General features: G+C 46.5%; 1 pseudogene; it reads right to left on the reverse strand.

Annotated features, from left to right (window-relative positions):
- Window positions 1-760: 760 nt before the first annotated feature.
- LOC129340912 (V-set and immunoglobulin domain-containing protein 1-like) lies at window positions 761-21152 on the reverse strand (annotated as a pseudogene).
- Between the last annotated feature and the right edge of the window lie 2122 nt (window positions 21153-23274).

Genomic DNA, 23274 nt, shown 5'->3' on the forward strand with positions numbered 1-23274 from the left:
TCCTCCCACTGTATATCCCTACATTTCCCATCATGCTATCTCTGGAGATCCCCAGTGATTCTCCACCTGACCAGTTTTAAACCACCACCCCCTGCCCCGAGAGAAGCCTAGTTGAGAGAAAAGCCATTTGTGGGGAGAATCGGGGGCTGTTAGAGGGGGTAAGATGACTCTCACTCATCCTCCCCAGTAAATGCTGACATGGCCCCCACATTCCTCATCACCTTGTCATATGCAGGGTTTGAACCTCCACGAGCCTGGGCAGAAGATGGTACTTTTAAAAGTTCTGAATCCCAGGATGATTCTGTGTGATATATAGACTTTAGGGGTGATGTTTCATTAAGGAGGAAGATACTTCAGTAAAGAACATTGCTCTTGGCCATCAAGCTCAGCACTAAATTCTGGTGCTGCTAGAGTAGCCCTGAAATCCCTGATTTCAGTGCTCAGTAGTACAACATTATAAATAATAATAACAACATAATGATAACGTTCAATTTATATATAACTCTTCAGGGCAACTTAACACCCACTCAGAGCGGTTTACAAAGAATATTATTATCCCCATAACAGTCACCCTGTGAGGTGGGTGGGGCTGAGAGAGCTCCAAGAAGCTGTGACTGACCCAAGGTCACCCAGCTGGCTTCAAGTGGAGGAGTAGGGAATCAAACCTGGCTCTCCAGATTAGAATCCTGCCGCTCTCAACCACTACACCAAACTGGCTCTCTTTCTAAACGCAAAAAATTTATGGAAACGTTTTATGTTCTTAAACAACTCCAGAAGGCTCCTCTTTGGCTCCCTGGAAGGAGAAGGAGACAGAGCATTTCCATGGTATCTGGGTCTCAGGCAGGGGGAGCGGAGAAAGGAGCCTTATGAGGCAACTCCACCCAGCCGGCTGGCAGTTGCTTTGCATGCTCGGCCTGAGCAGAGCTCATCTCAAGCTCTCAGAGCCAAGCTCCTCTGAGGCTGTTTTCCGAAGGCCCTCATGGTTATGCAGGGATAGCTGCCTGGGAGAAGTGGTGATATTCCCCTGCTTGCTCCCTTCAAACTCCAGGAGGAGAGCCAGGGCCCAGCGCCAGGCTCAGGGGTTTGGCAGAGGCTTTTTCTTACTTACATTTGGGACCTGTTGTCTATCAGTCAGGGGGGCTGAAGCAGGGTTTTACCCAGCCCTTGCAGGCCTCTGGCCTACCTAGGCTCCTCTCCCCCCACCACTGTTTTACTTTGTTGGGAGAGAGGACTTCAGGCAGCAGCAGCAGCAACAGGCTTTGCTGTAGGTCACAGGGGTGAGATGCAGCAATCTGAGAGGTGGATTAATTCGTACTTCATTGCTACTGGACTAGCAGGGTGGATGTTGGTTGCCCCCCCCCTCTGGTTTTTCCCTGCCCTGCCATTACACTTACTTCGGAGGGAGTATTGCCAGCAACAATAGCACAGCCTAAGGCCTTCAGGCAGCAGGGGCCATTTTATGGGTGGGCTTGGTAGTTTATTCAGTTGGGTGCAGCCATTTTGAGAGTGGCACCCGGTGGCCTGCTTAGCCTCCTGGCAGTGGCGGCCATGTTGTGAAGGCATCTAAAATATGCACAGCTCTGGGAGGTGGCCATTTTGAGTGTGGGCATTTGTGTTGCCTGATTTGCCTCCTGCTTACTGGCAGTAGCAGCCATTTTAGTGGGCTTTTGCAGCTTAACCTGTGCTAGGGTGGCCATTTTGAGAGTGGCACCCAGTGGTCCGCTTAGCTTCCTGGCAATGGTGGCCATGTTGTGAAGGCATCTGCAATATGCACAGCACCAGTGGTGGCCATTTTGAGTGTGGGCATTTGTGTGGCCTGATGGGCCTCCTGCTTACTGGCAGTAGCAGCCATTTTAGTGGGGCTTTTGCAGCTTAACCTGTGCTAGGGTGGCTATTTTGAGAGTGGCACCCAGTGGTCCGCTTAGCTTCCTGGCAATGGTGGCCATGTTGTGAAGGCATCTGCAATATGCACAGCACCAGTGGTGGCCATTTTGAGTGTGGGCTTTGTGTGACCTGATTTGCCTCCTGCTTACTAGCAGTAGTGGCCATTTTTGTGGGCTTTTTGCAGCTTATCCTGTGCTGGCAGTGACCATTTTGAGTGTAGCTCACGGTGGCCTGCTTAGCCTCTTTGCACTGGTGGCCATTTTATAGGGGCCTCTGCAGCCTTACGCAGTGTTTGGGCTGCCGTTTTGGGGGTGCTGTGTTCCTATTGAGCTTTGAAGCTCTAAAAGCAGTTATTTTACAGCACATTACATTACTGTACATTTCCATCATGCCACCCAAAAAGGATAGTAGCCCTGCTAAGGGCAAGCAGCCAGAAAATAGGCCTCCTGCAAAGCGGCCCTGCAGACTCTTCCTTTGAGGATGATGAAGTGGCCAAAGGGAGGAGGGAAATACTGGGCTATCAGTGTCTATCAGTCAGGAGGGCTGCAGCAGGGTTAGGCCCAGCCCCTGTAGGCCTCCTGCCTATCTAGGCCTCCCTGACCGCTTTCACTTTATTTGGAGAGTGTACTTACAGCAGCAGCAGCAGCAAAAGCCTGGCTGAGGCCGGGGGAGCAGGGTAGGGCTTGCAATCATCTGAAGGGTGGTTTGCTGCACACTTTATTTCTACTGGCTTCACAAGGATCTACAGTCCCAGAGTGGTGACTGGTTAAACCCCTCCTCCTTTTTCCCTGCTCAATTTTGCAGCCTTGGTGGGCCTAAAGAGCTGGTTTTGTTTTTCAGGTTTTGTCACTCAGGCCACCTAATGGCATGCTGTGTTATTGCATGTGCTGAAATCGGCAATGGCTTCTGGGTTTAGTTCAGGGGCGCTGGTGGGCTGAGCAGTGGAGTTTCCTTGGGGTTTCCACTGCCTTGGTGGCCCAGTGGCTTCTGGGTTTAATGCAGGGGCGCTGGTGGGCTGAGCAGTGGCCCATTGACCAGTCAGTACAGGAGTCTTACTATAAACCATATATGACTGGAATTTCCCAATCCTCATGGCAGTTGGATTGTGGGGGAGGGAACTAGATAACCCTTCAGCCCACTTCATGTGGACAATTAGGCAGTGGTGCCCATACCTAACCCTCTTTCATCCAAGTGGCATAGGATTTTGAGGAGGTTTCTGGAGACTGATCCTGGCGTTTATGTTTTAAGGCAGCGCCCGGTCTTGCCTGCAGATGGAATGGGGCAGCTTGTCCCCCGGATTTCCTCTGAGCTTTGCCTCCAGGGAGGGCTATTGATTATTGGCAACCGGGTGTGGCCGGTAGTCTCTAGGCTGGGGTGCCAGTTGGTCTGTTGGAGTTATGGCTGAGCTGGTGGATCTCTCCCAGTTATGGGGGAGTGGACTGTTAGGGGGCTTGCCTCATATCCAGTAGCAGCCATCAGGAAGCTTAGGCGCATTTAGGTTCACCAGTAAACCTCCCAGTTTGATGTAAGCCCAGGCAGCTTCCAGGGTCACGCAACATTAATGGTGGGCACGAGAGTTAGATCCTGAGCGTTAGCAGAGTGATGACCCAAGGTCTTAAGGAAGGGTCTGGTTGACTCCGCATTAGCCATGGGGAAAGCGAGGGCTGAGCTGCTACTTCTGTTTGATGGGATGTGGGGTCCTTTGCCTCACTCCTGGTCATTCACTTGGGGGTAATGAGCTGGGCTTCCCAAGGGCATGGCCCTTCTGTTACAGGCCGCACAGATGTGCACGCCCAGTGTGCTCAAGGGGAGGAGCAGTCCTCCACCTCATGTACTGGTCATTCACTTGGGCAGTAATAACCTTGGCTGTGGGGCATGGCTGTTCCGGTATAGGCTCATGCAGATTTGCGCACATAAGCATGGTGCTCGTGAGCTGTAAGGGAGGAGTGGCCTCCGTTTCATGTTCAGGTCATTCACTTGGGTGGTATGACCTTGTCTCGTAGGGCATGGCCCTTTCCTTACAGGCTCACACAGTCTTGCAGAGCCGAGGCAAGTAGTGGCCTGATGGCTTGAGGGGAGGTGCGGTCCTCCGCCTCATGTTCCAGTCATTCGCCACGCCTTGGCTGCAGGGCCTTTCGTTACAGGCTCACACAGACTTGCAGTGCATAGGCAAGTAGTGGCCTGGTGTGTTGATGACTGGTCCTCAATGCTTCCGTGTTGGGAAGCTTGGGACTCATTAGCCCCTGAGAGGGCTAGGTGAAAGGCTAACAGAGCCATTGAGAAAACTTTGGGGGAGGGTCTGGGCATTTATTTGCCACACCCCTACATACTAGGCTGAATTTGCCAACCTCTACCAAGGTAATGGGGGTTCACCTGGCCACTGAAGGCAAGGACATCTTCCTCAATTACCTACAGCATGGGCTGAGGTTGGCACTAGGCCAACTGTGGGGTGCTAGGCAGGATACAGTTTGGGAATAGGGAGCAGGCCGGTGAGTACCCTAGGCGCTTCTCCACTGATGGGGAAGAGGGGTCTGCCAGGAGCGGATGGTACTGCTTGTGACGGCTGCCATGCTGCGTGGGCAGACTGCCTGGGGGAACCCCACGTGCAAGTCCTTCCCTCACTGCTGTACGGCTGAGGCTTAGGAGCTTGAGCTGGGGGGATCCATTTTGCTGGCCGGCCAGGTCTTAGCCATCCGTAGGACCTGGCCAGACAGGTCAAGGCGGAGGTCCAGGGGTGACCCCGTGGCTTGACCTGTACCGCTAGCTGGTACAGGTCAAAGTTCCAAAGTTCCTTGAACTTGCCATATAATAGAAATCTCCTGTTTATTAACTTCACACTGCTGATTTTCCTGTCGCCAAGGGAATTGTCCTCTTGGACTCTGTAAAGTACCATGCACATTGATGGTGCTATATAGATAATGATTGATAACTGTCTGATTTCTAAAAAGCACTGACACTTTTGGTATTCCGATTAAAGACATGCTTTATTAGGATTAGGGAAAAAATAAACTCCAGCTTCATTCCTTCTGTAATAGTTAGGATAGGAAGCCTTGCGAGCGCTTTGCTATTGAACTGCCGTAGGAGAACCTGAGTCCAAATCCATCCTTGAATATGGAAATCAGTTCCTTATCTGTAAAATGAGGATAGATATAAGTGACCATGTAAGCTTATTAGTTGGAAAGAGATTTTTTAAAAATATATACAATAGAAACATTGTGGGCAAACAGTCACGTTCTTACATTGTTTGGTGGACGTGCCCAAAGATCTAAGTGTACTGGGGGGGAATTATTACTACTATAGAAAAAATAATAGGTTACATAATACAACGCAATCCAGAAACAAGATTGTTGAATTTATGGAATAAAACCAATGTACCTACTTATAGAACAGAGCTTCTAAATCATATTACTGAACATCCTATTAAGGCATATACTGTGCCTAACAAATAACATCTGTCTCTATTAATTGTTTATAACCTATATTAACTATCTAATCCGTGTATATGGTATTATGTTTGGAATCTTGTTATTGTTGTATTATTGTTGTTTTATTATCGTTAAACATTCAGAAATAAAACATTATTAAAATAGACAATAGTTTTGTTCATTCAAAGTGCTTTGAGAACCTCTGTTCCAAGGAAATTGTCTTTCAGCTGTCAAAATTCTTAAAGTAAGCTCCTATGTGGCAAGCCATATAAACCATCTGTATGAAAGGCCCATATGCCATTGCTTATGTCTTCTATAAACTCCTCTGGGTTAGTGGAGGATACACAAACCTGTCTAGAATCCCCATTAGTATAAACTGCAGAATCTGCCCTCCTCATGAAACAGCTGTTTCTGTCTTCAGAATGGTTACAAACTCTTGAATTTATAGATGGAGGAGTCTAAAGTTGTGACAATCTGTTGCCAGGATCACAGCAAGTCACTAGCCAGGAAAGCAGTGTGGGGCAGCAGGCATGTGTCAGATTTCCCCCTGTCATGGGTTTTCCTCTTCAACTCTCCTGGTTGCATGTTTCCCCTTTTTTCTCTTTAAAAAAAAAGGTAAATTTTCATGTATTCCCCCCATGTGACTTCTGCACACGTGCAGACAATACTACTTTGTTTAACCCCCAATATGTACATTTTTAAGTATTCCAGTTCTACAATCCAAGATTTTCTATAGACCTGAACATCCAATTCTAGCCATGAGTGACCTGATTGTGAAGATATTTCAGTCCATATTGTGGGCCAACCACAGGAATCAGATATACGATGCTGTTTGATTTGTTTTAGTTGCTGTTTATGTTTTAGTGCTGTGACTTTTTAATGTTTTGAATATTTGTTGTTTTATAGTTATTTCCTTATTTTTGATGGACTAGATGGACCATTGGTCCAGTTGACCTTTTCTTACACTCTGAGCTATGAGAACAAGAAGATGACCTTTTCTTTTCTTTTCCAAAACAATGAAAGCTGAAGGTTGCTGGATGCTAAATGAGTGATAGGTGGAAGATGAAGCTCTGGTTCTGAACATGGTTAAACTCACATTAGTGAGGTCGATTTGGCAGGATTTCCTTCCAAGAGAGTTCATAACTGTGCACTGGTAGAAGCCTTGTTCAAAATGTGTCCAGTTACTAATAACCAAGACACCAGTTTGGGGATCTGTAACAAAATGGGAAGGGAGTTCAGGATTTGAAGTACACACCCCATACGGTAGAAATACAAATGCCCACTTGACTTCTGTAGGTCATCGTTCCTGATCGTATATTACATCCAGGGCTTTTTTTCAGGGGGAACACAGGGGAACGGCGTTCCGGAACCTCTTGAAAATGGTCACATGGCTGGTGGCCCCGCCCCCTGATCTCAAGAGGGGAGTTTAGATTGCCCTCCGCGCTGCTGAGCGGCACGGAGGGCAATCTTAACTCCCCTCTGTCTGGAGATCAGGGGGCGGGGCCACCAGCCATGTGACCATTTTCTCTGAGGGCAACCCACTGAGTTCCACCACCTGTTTTCCCAGAAAAAAAGCCCTGCTTACATCCCAGATCACACCATCATTATTGACTTGATCAAAATAAACCAAGAAAACACTTGGGAGGTCTAGTCCTGCTGAGAATCCCTTCCCCAAGGAATATTTGCATTACATTGTCTTTTTATTTTTCCTGCGACTTACTGTTGGGAGACAGTTTGGGTTGAATAGTATGCTTATTATTAATTAATAAAAAAGAAAGAGCAAAAATCAATGGCCTTAAACTACTAGGAGGTAAACACTTATACTAAAGTTCTGGGTTGTACAAGTATGCCCTGCTGAGAGAAATTATGGAAATCTCTCTCTTTACAGGATTTCAAGAGAATTTTAGGCACCTTCATTATCAGAGATGCTACAGTACAGAGTATCTGGCTGCAGAGAAGGCTTTTATTCCAGATAGCCCAATTCCTCTTTCCCCTCTTGCTAGTTCTGACCATGTGCTGTATTTTTCAGATTGCTCCACGGCTTTTTTTTCAGCGGGAACGTAGTGGAAAGGAGTTCCGGAACCTCTTGGAAATGGTCACATGGCCAGTGGCCCCGCCCCCTGATCTCCAGACAGAGGGAAGTTTAGATTGCCCTCCGCGCCACTCAGTGGCGCGGAGGGCAATCTCAACTCCCCTCTGTCTGGAGATCAGGGGGCGGGGCCACCAGCCATGTGACCATTTTCACCAAGGGGAATTTAAAAACTCCCCCCTTGTTCCAGCTGACCCAAAATTGGTCCTGGGAGCATGCGTGCATTTTGCACGCCCACATGTGGTACCAGGGGCACCACCTCCCACCAAGAGTTGCCCCCTGTGCTGGCAACCCACTGAGTTCCACCACCTTTTCCCCCCCAGAAAAAAAGCCCTGCATTGTGCTAATACATATTTCCCACCTCCACAGGTGATGATGAGTTCCAAGGGCAAGACTACTTGGAACAGTTCCCTTTAAGATGAGAGAACAAAATGTTCCTTTGGAATATTTGGTTTATCTTCCGAAATACCAGTGGAGGAAAGATGGTGGCAAAGGGGCATTCATCTAGGGCATCAGATCTGCTACACCAAATCCAATCCAGAGACGGAGACCCAGAAAGATCTTGTACCCCAAAAGGCTTCACTTTCAGCTAACTCACAGCTCTTCATCAGCTGCTCTGTCTTTTCCAAATGGAACCTGTATGTGATGCCTCCCCCCTGCCAATCTAACTGAAGGAGGGTCACCTTCTACAAGCACAATAGATATTCGAAGAGAGTTGTTAGGGTACCAGCTCTTAACTATTAGGGCTTTTTAAAGAATGTTCTTGCCTCCTAGGTCCTGATTTCCACAAGGTGTGTCAATCCCACTCCTAAGAATTAGACAGCAAAACCAGGGCAGTATATTATGTAGAGGAGCTAGGGAATATTACTCACTGTATGACTCTGTCACAGGCATGACTGTGTCCCCTGATACTTTTGCCACTGGTAGGTAGGAGTAGGCAGTCCTTCTTTTGAAAAGCAGAACAGGGAGATGAGATGGCCTGTCTGGGGCGTCCCACGAAGGCCACAGTGAGGCTGGGATGGAGGGACTGGAAAACAAAAACAGCAACAAAATATGGAAATGGGTGAGAACTCCTGGGTGGAATTTGGTGCACTGTCATCATGAATTGCCAAGAGTCATACAGTGAACATCATTGCTGAAAGGAGACTTGAACCTGGGTCTCTGCAGTCCTACCTCAACATACTGACCACTACTCTATACTGGCTATATGTTAGATGTCCACCTGAAATGATAAAGAGTCCAGTAGCACCTTTAAGACTAACCAACTTTATTGTAGCATAAGCTTTCAAGAACCACAGATCTCTGTCAGATGCATCGTCTACAAGAAAGTTAGTCTTAAAGGTGCTACTAGACTTTTTACTGTTTAGCAACTACAAACTAACATGGCTAACTTCTCTGGATTTATCACCTGAAGTGATACACTCATGTCCGTCTGAGAGTCTTTGGTAAAGAGCAGCAATAAAGAAAAACAAATGGTGACAAGATGAGGTGTACATTCCTTCTGTGTCTTAGTGGTAGAACACATTTTGCACCCAAAAGGGGCTCTTATGAAGGTCCAACTTCAGGTCAGCATCTCCAGTTATAGAATCTTTGACTGTGTAGCTCAGAAGTTCCTCTCTCTGCCCAGGTCCCCGGAAAACTGCTGCCTCTCAGAATAGTACATCATACTCAGTTCACATTGTATGAAACCATGGCTGCTTTTAACTGTGGTGAGAGTGTGAAATGACAGTTTGACAGTTCAGCTCACAGACAAGTACTTTAATACTTCTTTGCTTCAGCAAATTAATGTCCTTCTTTGTGTAGGCTGGGAAGAGAACAACCTGGGAGGTATCTGGGAATGTGCTGCATTTTGCAGGGGCTTGGACTAGATGACCCTAAAGGTCCCTTCCAACCCTTTGATTCTATGATTCTGAGCTAGAATTAAACCAGGATTAAGCCAGGATGTCTGCACCAGATATCCCATGAAACCACAGACAAAACGAATGGAGTTGCTGAGGGATAAAACAGCAGCCAACTTTGGGGAGACCTGGAAACCTTTCATGGACTTTCTGTATGTAAAAGAGAAGTCAGAGTTAATGGTTTGCGGATTCGAAAATTAGATTCGTAAGGCAGGCAATAAATAAATAATAGGCTGAAATATGGAAAAATGTGGACATCTTCGTAGTAAAGTCAAAGTGATATACTTAGTAAAGATATGGGTATTACGGAAGAGTTATTGATCATGCAATGAGTTTAAAGAAATTTTGTAAAATATTCAAAATGGTATGTCTCCCTTGATGCTCTTTTTCATTCATTCTTTTTTTTTGTTTTTCATGTTTATGTTCTTGTTTCTTTACGTGAATTTTTGCTTATCGTGTTGTAATAAAATAAAAATTATATATATATATATATATATATATATATATATATATATATATATATATATATATATATATATATATATATATATATATATAAGAAACCATAGACTAAATGTAGCTAATAACAATAACAAATAACAATAATAACAACAATGGGAGGACAGATTGGGTCCTTGCTGTTGCTTTCTATGGCCCAATGACAAGTCAGGGTTCCAGTCATAGATCTCTAGTGTCACAAACAGCTTGACCTTCAGTCACTTCTACGAAGTACACCTGCATGAAAGAAATATACAGCTGTGCCTTGGGAAAGGGTTTGCCCCACCGCAGATTCTGCCGGGGGGGGGGGGGCGAGGAGAATTTTCTGGCTCTGCTCTAGTCCTTTTTCTTCTCTTGCTAGCAGAACTCTCAGGGTCATGTTATTTTTTTTTTACCACACTTCCTTGTTACCTTCAGAACAGCACAAACCCTTTTGCACAGTGATATGACATGATGACTGAGGTTGGGGGGGAGCTCTGTCAAATTAGGTACCTGGCCAGTGAAGGTTGGATCCTGCCACTGCTCCCGTGCCACCTCTTGGGGTCCTTAAGCCTGACCCCGTGCTTTTCAAAGATGGAACTATAAAGTGACATTTTGACCCAAGCTGTCACCCGAGCAAGATCAAAATCCATTCAAGATTTTTATAACCATGGCCGTTTCCACACGGCTTACCTTTGCTCGGAACATCGCACAAAAACCGCGGAAGATCGCGTTTTCTCGCATGAGATTTGCACAACGTCACGCAACTCTCGCTCAAGAAAACGCGATCTTCTGCAGTTTTTGTGCGATGTTCCGGGTCGTTCCGAGCAAAGGTAAGCCGTGTAGAAACGGCCCATATCTAAAAAGGGGAGTTGGTACATTTTTTTCTCCTGTGAAGTAAGCCCATTTTCCCGTATCCTTGTTCCTCAAAGGAAACATTTAATTGTATCTGATTCCAGTACTGATTTAATTTTCCTTCTACCATGCTTCAGTTTTATAAAATTCATATTTTCAAGTTTGGCTACATCTTTTGCAGTTGCTTTTAAAATCCCAGTTAATTTGTTGTTGTTTTTAACTTGAGATGTGTGGAGATGTGGCTTCAGGTTACCACAAGGGGCAGCCAATCAGCACTGCACATTAACCATGCAAAGAAGTTCTAGAATGAGGCACACTTGTACGGTCTGGATTGAAATTCTGAGCTGCAGGATGAGATGCTCAGATACAAAGGACTCCTATCTGTCATAACCCGGGCTTTTTTCAGGGGCAACGCAGTGGAACGGAGTTCCGGAACCTCTTGAAAATGGTCACATGGCTGGTGGCCCCGCCCCCCTGAGCTCCAGACAGAGGGGAGTTTAGATTGCCCTCCGCAACGCCCTCCAAACTCTGTCTGGAGCTCAGGGGGGTGGGGCCACCAGCCATGTGACCATTTTCTCCAAGGGCAACCCACTGAGTTCCACCACCTCTTTTCCCAGAAAAAAAGCCCTGGTCATAACAGTTGATCATTAACAATGGATCCTCCTGAATTCAGCAGTGAGAAAGTCATAAGAAAGTAATGCAGAAAAATGGAAAAGTTAATACCTAGGACACTGACATCCACAGACTTTTCATCCAGGTCATTTGGGCCTGCAGGATTGAAAACTTCACAGGTATATATACCCGTGTCTGATGGCTGCATGTTGAAGACAGTTATTGATGCATTTCCTCTTCTGTTTGCAGCTTGGATTCTGCCTTTAAACTCTCCGTAGGAATATGACTGGCCTTCCTGAGAAAAATAGACCTGTGGCACAGAATGCAATGTTAAACCAATGGCCGGAAGATTTGGAGTTCCAAGCAGTCACTGTTAGGGAATAAGCAATTATTTAAATGTAAAATATTACTCTGTACCATAACCAATTTTTTCTTACTGGTGCTATAAAAATTCCATTGAATAAGCCAGTTGAATGTATCTGCTTCCGTTCTGTACGTGCAGAGAAGAGTGATGTTTCCACCGACTCTTGTCTTCACAGAGTTCTGTGGAACAGTTATGATTACACACAGCACAGAGCCTATGGAAAACAAGGACAGAAGAGAAGAAATCACCAACCAAGGTGATAAATAAATCGTATGTTGGCCCCAGAAACCTAATTAAAGGATTCCATAGTTGGGCCATCAGCAGAATCTATCATTTGCAGTGAACGTGTGATTTTAGGTGGTGAGAGCCAGGTCTGCTGGCTGGTTTGAGTGTAGGAGAGAAAATAACAAAGCATCCACTTGCTTATATTTAGAAAGGAAATAAGAGTTCCATACTCTGAAAGGAAAGGAGGAGAGAGAGCTCCCAGGGCTTTTTTTCAGCTGGACTGCAGTGGAACGGAGTTCTGGAACCTCTTGAAAATGGTCACATGGGTGGTGGCCCCGCCCCCTGATCTCCAGACAGAGGGGAGTTGAGATTGCCCTCCGCGCCGCTGTCTGGAGATCAGGGGGCGGGGCCACCAGCCATGTGACCATTTTCTCCGAGGGCAACCCACTGAGTTCCACCACCTCTTTTCCCAGAAAAAAAGCCCTGAGAGCTCCTATATACCGATCTAATCTAAGGATGGGCATGGATGGCAGGACATAGTTGCAAGAGGGAGGGAGGGAGGGAGAAAAAGACAGTGGCTGTGGCAAAGCCAGGAAGAGAAGGATGTCGTGAGGAGGAAGTCCTGAGATTAGCAATATAAACATCAAAGGATAGTCAGAGCAGTAAACAGTCAACAGAATGCCCTGATCTCTCTATCTTTCTAACTTTCTGGTTTATCCCCTTCTGAAACCTGAGGAAAGGGATAGTGCTCAGTGCTCCTCTTCTAACACAAGGCACATGGTGGAATTAAAGTAGTTTGCTTTCTTTGCTCCTATTATCTAGAGGGGATCCTCAAGAGCAAAGACATTAGTTAGTTGTTAAATGGGGAACATGTTCCCCATAGCTCTAAAACCCAGGAATGTTCAAGCTAAACAGGCATATGTCAAGACCATTGCCAGGGGGAAATGTGCATGTGCCAAGAGACTCCAGGATCTTAACTCCCCCCACCCCACACCCGCCACATATAGTATACTGTATTACCTGGTGTACATACCTCACTCCCATTCATACATCTGATTGTCCCTTCTCCAGTTCTTTTCAAAATGGAAGAAGGATGTCAGCATTTAAGTGATGTCAGCGTTGTGCATACATCATGGGGAGAAAATCAGGCCCAGTGCCTCAGTAGTACTTTCAGGGGCCAAGCAGGTTAACCGGCACTAAGCAAGGGCTGTTGTAGCCACCGGCAGCTGCCCTGGGACCCATGCTGGTGGGGACACACTGGGAGCCCCCTCCACTCTGCAGCCAACTGTCCTAGACCCCACTTGGAAGTTGCAGCTGATGCCATGCACTGCCTGGGACTCACATAGCACAGGAGAGAGGATGAGAGCCAGTATGGTGTAGGGGTTAGTGTCAGACTAGGATCTGGGAGACCCAGGTTCAAATTATCACTCCTCCATGGAAGCTTGCTGGGTGACCTTGTGCCAGTCTCACACTGTCCGCCTGACCTACCTCGCAGGATTGTTGTGAGGATAAAATAGAGGAGAGGAGAAAAATATAAGCTGCTTTGGGTCCATGCTGGGGAGAAAAACCAGGTATAAATGAAGTAAACAAATGCACGATCCACTTGTGTCCTTTGTAGCATCAAGTTTGGCCCTGTCGGCAGCTTTGTGTGTGTTCAAAAGCCAGTTCTGTTGACCACCCCAGTTGTACTTATCAAGAACATGCAGTGAGAGAGGCAGTTTTGTGAGTCTGCTGTCTGTCAATATGTCTTTCCAAGACACAGAAACTTTGCAGGAACAAGAGAAGTGGTGCCGCTATGCAGAACTTCATTCCTAATGCAGTTCAATAACATGTCTGGGCTGTTTCATGGTGGCATCCGACCTCTACTATCATCAGTGAGGGACTCATATTGGAAGAGGGCCATGACGGTCACTCAGACTCCATGCTGTTGTTCTTTAGCAAGGGGTATGGGTGGGCTTCTCTGGGTTCACAATTCCCCTGATTGCCACTAGTGTACAATACACCATGCAGGCTACATAATGGGAAGGGAAGCTGAAGAACAAAAATGGCTTGAATTAATAGCATCAGTCAGTGGTGCTATGAATCTAGCGGAGGGATGGGTTACATAGGAAGATGCAGAGAATACGAATAATAATTCAAATGAGTATGAATGTGCACGAGTTACAGCATATATAAGACTAGCCTGCCTTGGTGTCTGGGATGGTTTGTGCTAGCCCAGTGGAATTACTTAAAAAAACCCTGACTCCTATGTCATATCATAAACTACTTTTGAAACTCCCCTTCCCATGATATATTAGGGAAACTGCTAGCAGAGAAAAAACAGGAACAACTTCCAAAGGATCTTGAAACTGAGAGCGCAATCCTAAACTCAAGTTACTCAATGCGACTTGCTCCCAGGCAGGGCTTTTTTTCAGCTGGAACGCGGTGGAACGGAGTTCCAGAACCTCTTGAAAAGGGTCACATGGCTGGTGGCCCCGCCCCCTGATCTCCAGACAGAGGGGAGTTGAGGCACAGAGGGCAATCTCAAGTCCCCTCTGTCTGGAGATCAGGGGACGGGGCCACCAGCCATGTGACCATTTTCTCCGTGGGCAACCCACTGAGTTCCACCACCTATTTTTCCAGAAAAAAAGCCCTGCTCCCAGGAAAGTGTTCTTAAGATTGCGCTATAATTTCATGATTCCTAGACTCTTGGCTAGTATTAGACAGATGAAGTGATGAGCTGCTAGAGAGAAAGACACAGATGTTCCATTTTGATTTCAAAGTGTTGCTTTAATCGGGTTATCTTTCAAGCCCTCTATGTCCTTTTATTCAGAAATCTCCATTTCTTAAAGACAAATTCCAACATTTTGAAGATGTTGCATAGGATTACAATTTCTAAAAGTTCATATGACGAACCCACAAAACCATAGGGTCAAGCTAAACGTGCAGGTTTTATAAAAAGTTGGTTCTGGGGAACCCCAACGGTCTCAGAATGCCTCCACAGGAGAAGGAGGGGCTCTTCCTCCCCCCCCCCCAAGCCATTTCTCTGTTTCAAAATTGCACGGGAGTTTTTCCCGTTTTTTCTGTTCCACATGGAGTAGTCTGTGCATGTGGAGCAGTAAAAATGAGGAGGCACACCCCCATTCTATTGTGACACAGGGAAACAGCTTGAGGGGGGAGAGAGGAACCCCTCCTCTGCTGCAGAAGCAATCTGAGGCTGTTTGGGCTCTCTTTTATTTTTTAATAATTTTTTTAAATAACTATTTTCATTTTATAAATGTTTTCCAACATTAACAAAATGTAAACTTTTAACACAAAATGAGTGATTTATATAACAGCATTTAAGTTACTGAACTAAAGAACCTGATATATACCATATACAATTAATATAAAAGAAAATCCTTTTGTGGGGGGGGGTACAGAGTTGTCAGTTGTAGCATAGTGGGCTACAAATTTAAAAAATGGAGACCATTTTTCTATATATGAAGATTGATCGTTGGGATTATTCATAGATGTTGTCTGATAAGTTATTTTCTCCATTATCAACAGACCCCAAACCTTCAGCAACCCCCATTTGACCATGGGGATCTTGTCTGTCTTCCAATTTGGATCTAACGCAGTCTTAGCTGCTGACAACAATAAAGAACCATTTAATTTTTAACTACGGTATGGCTGCAGAAACCCAAATTGAGCCTGCACATTTAGTTTGGCCCTCATACTCAACTCCAGGTTATATTAGCTCATGATTTCACTTCCCAAAATGAGAAGTTTGTTGGTAATTTCATTTCTGTTTTATTTATTTATATGTGTAATTTACAGTTCACCTTTCTCACTGAGACTCAAGGTGAATGACATAGTTTAAGTCAATTTAATCTACGGCTGTGACATCCAGTAAGGAGTGCAATAGCGTTTGGATAGCAGGAAATGTGAAAATGAGCAGAAATCCAATACATTACTAAAACAACACTGAAACAAAACATAAGCAATGAAACACACCACATTAAATGATGCAGCAATTACTAGTAGCAACAGACAGTAAGTAGAGTCTACGGTCCCTGTTCCTTTACCGAAACATCTTACCTATGAGAGCTGCTAGAATGGCAAATATCTTCAACATGGTTGCCAAAGTGTTCGTAGGGCTGGAGAGAAAGCTGCACAGACGCTGTTGTGTGAAAACTGAAATCTCAACTAAGTTCTTTTATTTAAAGAAAAACAAAACACCATGCTCTTAATTTTGCTTATCAGCAGTGTTTTAGAAAGTCAACACCATTTCCCAATTTTATCAGATACTGTAAGGCTGTTCTCAAGGCAGCTGTGTAATTTGCTCAGCTGAAATCATTTCATGGGGTGTGTATCGTTGAGATATGTATTAACAATGGCCTGTATCCAACCATGCAGTTTCAGGGACTGAAGGGCCCTGAAATCATAAGCTTTCCCAAAAGCATGAAAAAGCATAACCTTCAAGCAGTATTCAGACCCACCCGAAAAATACAACAGCTGCTACGATCAGCAAAAGACAGTAGAGACCCCCTCACCTTTGCAGGAGTATACCGTATACCCTGCAGCTGTGGACAAGTTTACATCGGGACCACAAAGCGTAGCATCCAGGCAAGAATAACAGAACATGAAAGACACTGCAGACTTGGACAACCTGAAAAATCAGCAGTGGCTGAACATAGCCTAACGCAAACAGGGCACAGTATCTTATTCCAGGACACCAAAATACTGGACAACACTTCCAACTACTTTGTCAGACTGCACAGGGAAGCCATTGAAATTCACAAGCATAAGCAAAACTTCAACAGGAAAGAAGAAACCTTAAGAATGAACCGAGCATGGGTGCCAGTTCTGAAAAACACCAGGCTAACAAAACACTCTATACCCGACAATAGCCCTGCAGAGATGATTAGCACATCAAGCACCAATCCATATGCAAAAGAACCTCCTCAGGATACAGTGAAGCCTCCCGCCATTAGCATTCCACACCCTGGGAAACTCTTACAGGATGACTCAGCTCAACCCCACCCCTCCTGAGTAGATATAAATGACCTGCCAACATCTTTTCCACACTGTGACACTGAGAGATCTCTGTCTTTTGGTGCTACACCTCTGAAGATGCCAGCCACAGCTGCTGGCGAATCGTCAGGAACTACAATGCCAAGACCACGGCAATACAGCCCGGAAAACCCACAACAACCATTGTTCTCCGGCCGTGAAAGCCTTCGACAATACAACTGGTAGTACCCTGGCCTGGATAGCCCAGGTGAGCCTGATCTGGTCAGATCTCAGAAGCTAAGCAGGGTTGGTCTTGGAGGATGAGATGGGAGAAGATCAGGGTTGCAGAGACAGGCAATGTCAAGCTACCTCTATTAGTCTCTTGCCATGAAAACCCCACCAGGGGTCGCCATAAGTCAGCTGTGACTTCAGGGCACTCCCTACCACCACATAATTGATAGTAAAAATAGGTAGTAAAAATTTGTATGTGGTGTGCAGTACCATCATTTTAAACAAGTCAAAAACATTTTAATGGGTCTTGATATCACACTGTTCTAGGGTTGCCAGCCTCCAGGTGGTGAATGGAGATCTCCCAGAATTACAACAATCTCCAAGTGACAAAGATCAATTCCCCTGGAGAAAGCAGCTGCTTTGGAGGGTGGCCTCTGTAGCATTATACCCCACTGAGGCTCCTCCCCAAACCCCACCCTTTCCAGGCTCCACACTCCCCAAATCTCCAGGAATTTTCCAACGCAGACCTGGCAACCCTACACTGTTCTGTCTTCTGTTTTCTGGGTTTGTCTCTGGACTGGAGCCAAAGCAAACCTCAAAGCATGGACAGGATTACCAACTGGCCTAGAGAAAAATGTCCTATCCCTTTAAGAGATGTTTTGTGTGTGAAATTGGGGAGCTGGAGGTTTTCATGGTTGGGAGAGTAACCTGGTAAACAATATCTCATTGAGCCTCTACTCAAGGGAAAGAACAGTTTTTCTCTAGGCAGTCGGAAACCCTAAGCAGAGGTCAAATGAAGGCCCATCATGGAAATTTAGGATTGGATCCTACCAGCTTTTGATGCCTCTCAGTTTCCCTTTTCACTGCAGTCAGTGCCCTGTTTTGAGTACCCTTACACACCTGTGTAAAGCTGGTTTGGATCCACCCCTCGGTCCCTTAGGAGAAACAAATTCATGTTTGAAAGTTCCTTAATGCAAACAAGCAGCGTACATTTAATCAGGGCTTTTTTTCTGGGAAGTGGTGGAACTCAGTGGGTTGCCCTTGGAGAAAATGGTCACATGGCTGGTGGTCCCGCCCCCTGATCTCCAGACAGAGGGGAGTTTAGATTGCCCTCTGCGCCGCTCAGCTGCTCAATCTAAACTCCCCTCTGTCTGGAGATCAGGGGGCGGGGCCACCAGCCATGTGACCATTTTCAAGAGGTTCCGGAACTCCGTTCCACTGCGTTCCTGCTGAAAAAAAGCCCTGCATTTAATTAACACAGATCATTATGTTTTCAATTAATCTTTTGAATTTAAAATCAGTTTGGCTACATTTTTGTTTTTTTCCCTCCCCTACTCAGGTTCATATCAAGTAATTTATTTTACAGAGTGTAAAAATCCGAAAGCAATAGGCCGTCCGGATTAAGCAATCGGCTGGCAATTAATGTGATCTGGCATAAATGGCCTGTGTGGGAGGAATGATTCTAATCCACTTCCATGGTAGCAAACAAGCAAGTAGAGGGATGGCGATTGCATCCTGTTAGTTAATCGCACAGTCTTATTTTTAGAAACTCCAGTAGGACTTTCCATAGGGATTGAACAAGCTACGCAAATCTACTGAAAACACCTGGTCTAACTTATTTCTGTATAACACCAGCAGAGAGCAGCATTGCTATAAATGTTTACTTCCTGTTTCTCTACTACTGTTCTTTTTGCATATCAAGCAGGCTGGCATCCTGGGTACTTCCTTTCTGTGGTTTTAAAACAATATTTAAATGTTGGAGGCCCGTGGCGCAGAGTGGTAAGCTGCAGTACTGCAGCCCAAGCTCTGCTCACAACCTGAGTTCGATCCTGGCAGAGGCCGGGTTCAGGTAACCAGCTCAAGGCTGACTCAGACTTCCACCCTTCCAAGGTCAGTAAAATGAGTACCCAGTTTCCTGGGGGTAAAGTGTAGATGACTGGGGAAGGCGATGGCAAACCACCCTGTAAAAAGTCTGCCAAGAAAACATTATGATGTGATGTGACGTCCCCCCATGGGTTAGTAATGACTTGGTGCTTGCACAGGGGACTACCTTTACCTTTTTTTAAAGCGTTAGAATATTTCTGGAAAGTGTTTCTAAGTTTTTCTTATGAATAATTTCTGCCCCTCTGGGGTGGAGTGAGTACAGGCTGTAGCTACTGGACACATGTGGGGATATTGCACCCTCAGAAGTATGCCATAGCCCTGCCCTGAATTCCCAGCTTTCAAATTAAAAAAACCTGCCTTTTTGTTGTGAAGATATAATGGGAAATGAGCAAGCAGTTTTTGTTGGCATGGATGGGAAGGAATTGGCGGGGGGGGAGGCTCTGAAGCCAAGCTAGTTATTTGTATTTATTTTATTTTACTTGATTTATACCATGCTGTTCTTCCCATTGAGGACACAAAGCAGTTTACAACATTCTCCTGTCCTCCATTCCCCCCCCCCTCACATCAACACTGTGAGGTAGGTTAGGCTCAAGAGTGTGACAGGCCAAACATCATCCAGTGAGCTTCCATGGCAGAGCTGGGTTTCAAACCTGGGTCTCCCAGATCCTAGTCCAGCACTGCAGCTACTTCATTACACTGCTGTTGTGTAGTTAATCCCTTCCTGACCATATTAATTCTCTTCACCTCTGTTCTGCAACCTCTTCCCCCTGGCCCTTTGCTTCTTTCTTGTTTGTCTCTCTGCTCTGTAATGTCCGTAGAAATAAATAAGAACATTAGCCAGAAAACTGGAGTGAAAGCTATACAATTTTTGTGTTGCCTCCTTTGGTTGTTGGCAGGAAGCTTGCCCCAGGAGAAGACCAGAGGGGAGACAGTAGCAGGGGGGGAAAGTGTCCAGTTTCACTCCGCCTGGCATATGTTTTAAATCGTTCATTACAAATCTAATTGCCGTAACTTGACTTTGTGAAAAAATGTATTTCTCTGAACATGTGCAGAATGCTATTTACTCACCCACTGATTTTTACTAGCATTTTTATTATCAGTTATGTAGATTTCTTTTTAAAAGTAAACATTCACTAGGTTAATACATCCTGTTCGCCAAAATTCAAAAACTATATACTCCATTTTTCACGTGGAGCTCCCAATCTTTCTATAGACACAAAAGGATGCACTTTGTTATTCATCCTAGTGAATACGCTATAGAAAAATGGTGTGCAAATGGATGTTGCTTATCTGTCATATATGCCTGTCTGCTTATCTGCCATGAATGTATTCTGTGTTATGTGCTGGTCCTCTGAGGGCATGAGAAGTTTCTTATTGATGTTAAGGCAGTAGGCTATCTCACAAATATTTATTTTCTCTTGCCCTGCTGCCTCCAGCAAGTGTCCTTGAAGGCTGGCTGCGGCCAGCTCGAAATGTATCCTTCTTGGGAACTGAGATGATTGCATCCTTTGTTCTGTCTAGCCTAAGCCTAGCTTCTCCCTTTCACCTCCCCCCACCCGGCTCTTTCGCACCCAAAACTTTAACAGTCCTTATCCTGATGGCAGGAATGTTCCCTATAACTAACATCACCAACCCCACTTATGTCATTTCTGCCAATTCAGCTGTCGGAGCACCTTGAACTATGGATCTCTAATAAAATTACTTCAACCAATACTCCTGCATGCTTGCTGTGGAGAACTTGGGGATTCTACCTGCCAAGGACTGGCATTTTGGCAGAAGTCCCATCCTTTTCCCCTGGACCCAAAACCCTGACGATGGACTACCGGCACCATGCCACACAAGTTAGACCAGGGGACTTTGGAGTCACCAGAGGGACAATTAATCCATCTGTAACTGGAACAGAGCTTGTGGAATGAGGCGTCCGGAGACTCTTCAATGGAGCCACTGCCCTGGCTCAGCAACGATGGACGAGAGCTCAGGGTGATCCCTAAGAAGGGGGCAACTCATTGGAACTGGCTAGTAACCACCCCTTGAGAGTGGGCACCCTGAAGATCAGCAGGCCAACCGACCCAAGAAGAGAAGATGCGATGAAGAGGAATGGCTTTCAGCCACAGGATGTCCGAACTGGAAGAGCTCCTTGGATTGGACGCGACGAAAGACAAGGAGCCCACCCTCGACCTCATGAAACCCTCGAGTTTAGAAGGCAAGCCTGAGGATGAACAAAGGGGCCCCATAGCGGCCTGGGATAAGAAGGATGTCAGAGAGACTAACCCTGAGCACCTGTGGGCTGTATGGGGAGAGATGGGTGAACTAACGAGGGAAATGGCACAAGTAATGAGAGGATTACAAGAGATGATGCACCGCCTGCCCCTGGCAGAGGCGCCCATGGGATTAAGGCCCAATGGAGATGGAGTGGGGGGTCCCGCGGGGGGCCCACTTAGGCCATGACATCCCCCTCCCCCCTTCCTCCATGGAGAGGACTTGTGAGGCCACCAGGACTACCACCTATCGTTTCTCTACTGCAAGGAGGACCAGTCGCCCTCCTACCCAGAGGAGCAGCAGTGGGACCGCGGGGATTTCAACCCCTCCCTCCACCTCCCAGGGGGGCCCAGTCCTCCACCCACCAGGAGAGGTGCTGGTTGGGCACCCCTGCAGCTGCTGCAGCCATGCCCCCCTCCCCCAGCCCTACCACTGCCAGGATTAACGGTCACTCCACAAGGGGTCCCTCCTGCGATGGTATCCCAGCCGGGGTGGCGCAAATTGGACGCACAGTTTGAGGGAGATCCAGAAGAGTTGGGCTTCTTTATTGTGCAAGCTTTGGAGTTTTTCCAAGAGTGAGGCCATACCTTCCTGAATGAGCACAGCCAAGTAAACCACCTTGGGTCTAGACTGGGTGGCTTGGCAGCTAAGTGGTATGTCACCCTATACGAGGCTCAGGTTCTGGAACTACAGAACCTCGATACATTCATACAGGCGCTGAAGGCTCAATTTGAGGACCCGCTCAAGGAGGAGCAGGCGAGAACCAAACTGAAATAGATGCAGCAGGACAACCGGCCTGTGCATGAATACGCTGCGGAATTCAGGCGGTATGCTGCAAAGGTGCACGACTGGAAGGAGGGGATCAAGATCGAGTTTTTCTGGACCAGGCTAAACCCCGATTTAGTGGCCAAGGCCTTGGTGCAAGATGATCTCGGAACCATGCTTGGATGGATCCAGCTCGCCTGTGAGGTGGAAAACCGGGAGCAAGTAGTAAAGCTATTGAAGATGCACCACCAGGAGACAACCAAGAAACCACCCTCCGGAGCAGGAGGGAAAGAGAGGAGAGCCCTCAGCCTCCGCTCCCCAGACACGGAGCAGGCCATCCAAATGAAGAAGGGCCTATGCCTACAGTGCGGGGGAGTGGGGCATTTTGCCACCGAATGCCCGGGAGGGCGAAGAGAACCTGTGGAGAGGAGCCAAGTGACAAAGAAAGACGTAGCCACGACGGGCAAACTGCCTAAAAAGGCCCTCAAGAAAAGAAGGGAGGTGGCACCAGGGCACCAGGTGGCAGAGGGTTCGGAGGGGTCAAGCGGAGACCCATCGGAGGAGGAGGAGACTCCCACCCCGCCGGCAGGAAATAATAATAATAATAAATAATACCGCCTTTCAGAACAACTTAATGACTACTTAGAGCAGTTTACAAAGTATGTTATAATAATCCCCACAACAAAACACCCTGTGAGGTGGGTGGGGCTGAGAGCTCCAGAGAACTGTGACTAGCCCAAGGTCACCCAGCTGGCTTCAAGTGGATAAGTGGGGAATCAAACCCAACTCTCCAGATTAGAGTCCCATGCTCTTAACCACTACACCAAACTGGCTCTCCTAACACCAACAACTTGTCGTAAGGTGGTCCCGCCAGCAGGTCCTGAAGGAACGAGCACCTCAGGAGGTGAGACCAAAAAGGTCCTTACTGTATATGCCAGTGACTTTAGTCAACCTCCTGAGGGGGATTCACATCCGAGTGTGGGTGTTAATGGACTCTGGGTGCACTCGGGATTTGATTGCTTCAGCTCTAGTCACCGGTGCCGTTTCCAGATGGCTTACCTGAAGCCGCTCCATGCCGCAATGTTGTGGATTGTGCCGGGGAAAATGCAATATTTCGTGTTTTCCCCGGCACGATCCACAACATTGTGGCATGGAGCGGCTTCAGGTAAGCCATCTGGAAACGGCCCGGGTTGGGGCAGAACGTATGTAAACTGGACCATCCCATAGTATTTGAGCAGATGGATGGATCTCGAATGAAAGGGGCCCCAGCTAATGTGGAAACTGAACTTGTCCCAGTAGGGATGGGGTATCAGTGGGAAACCTGAACTTTTG

This window comes from Eublepharis macularius, chromosome 13, assembly GCF_028583425.1.
Source record: "Eublepharis macularius isolate TG4126 chromosome 13, MPM_Emac_v1.0, whole genome shotgun sequence".
NCBI classification, from domain to species: domain Eukaryota; kingdom Metazoa; phylum Chordata; class Lepidosauria; order Squamata; family Eublepharidae; genus Eublepharis; species Eublepharis macularius.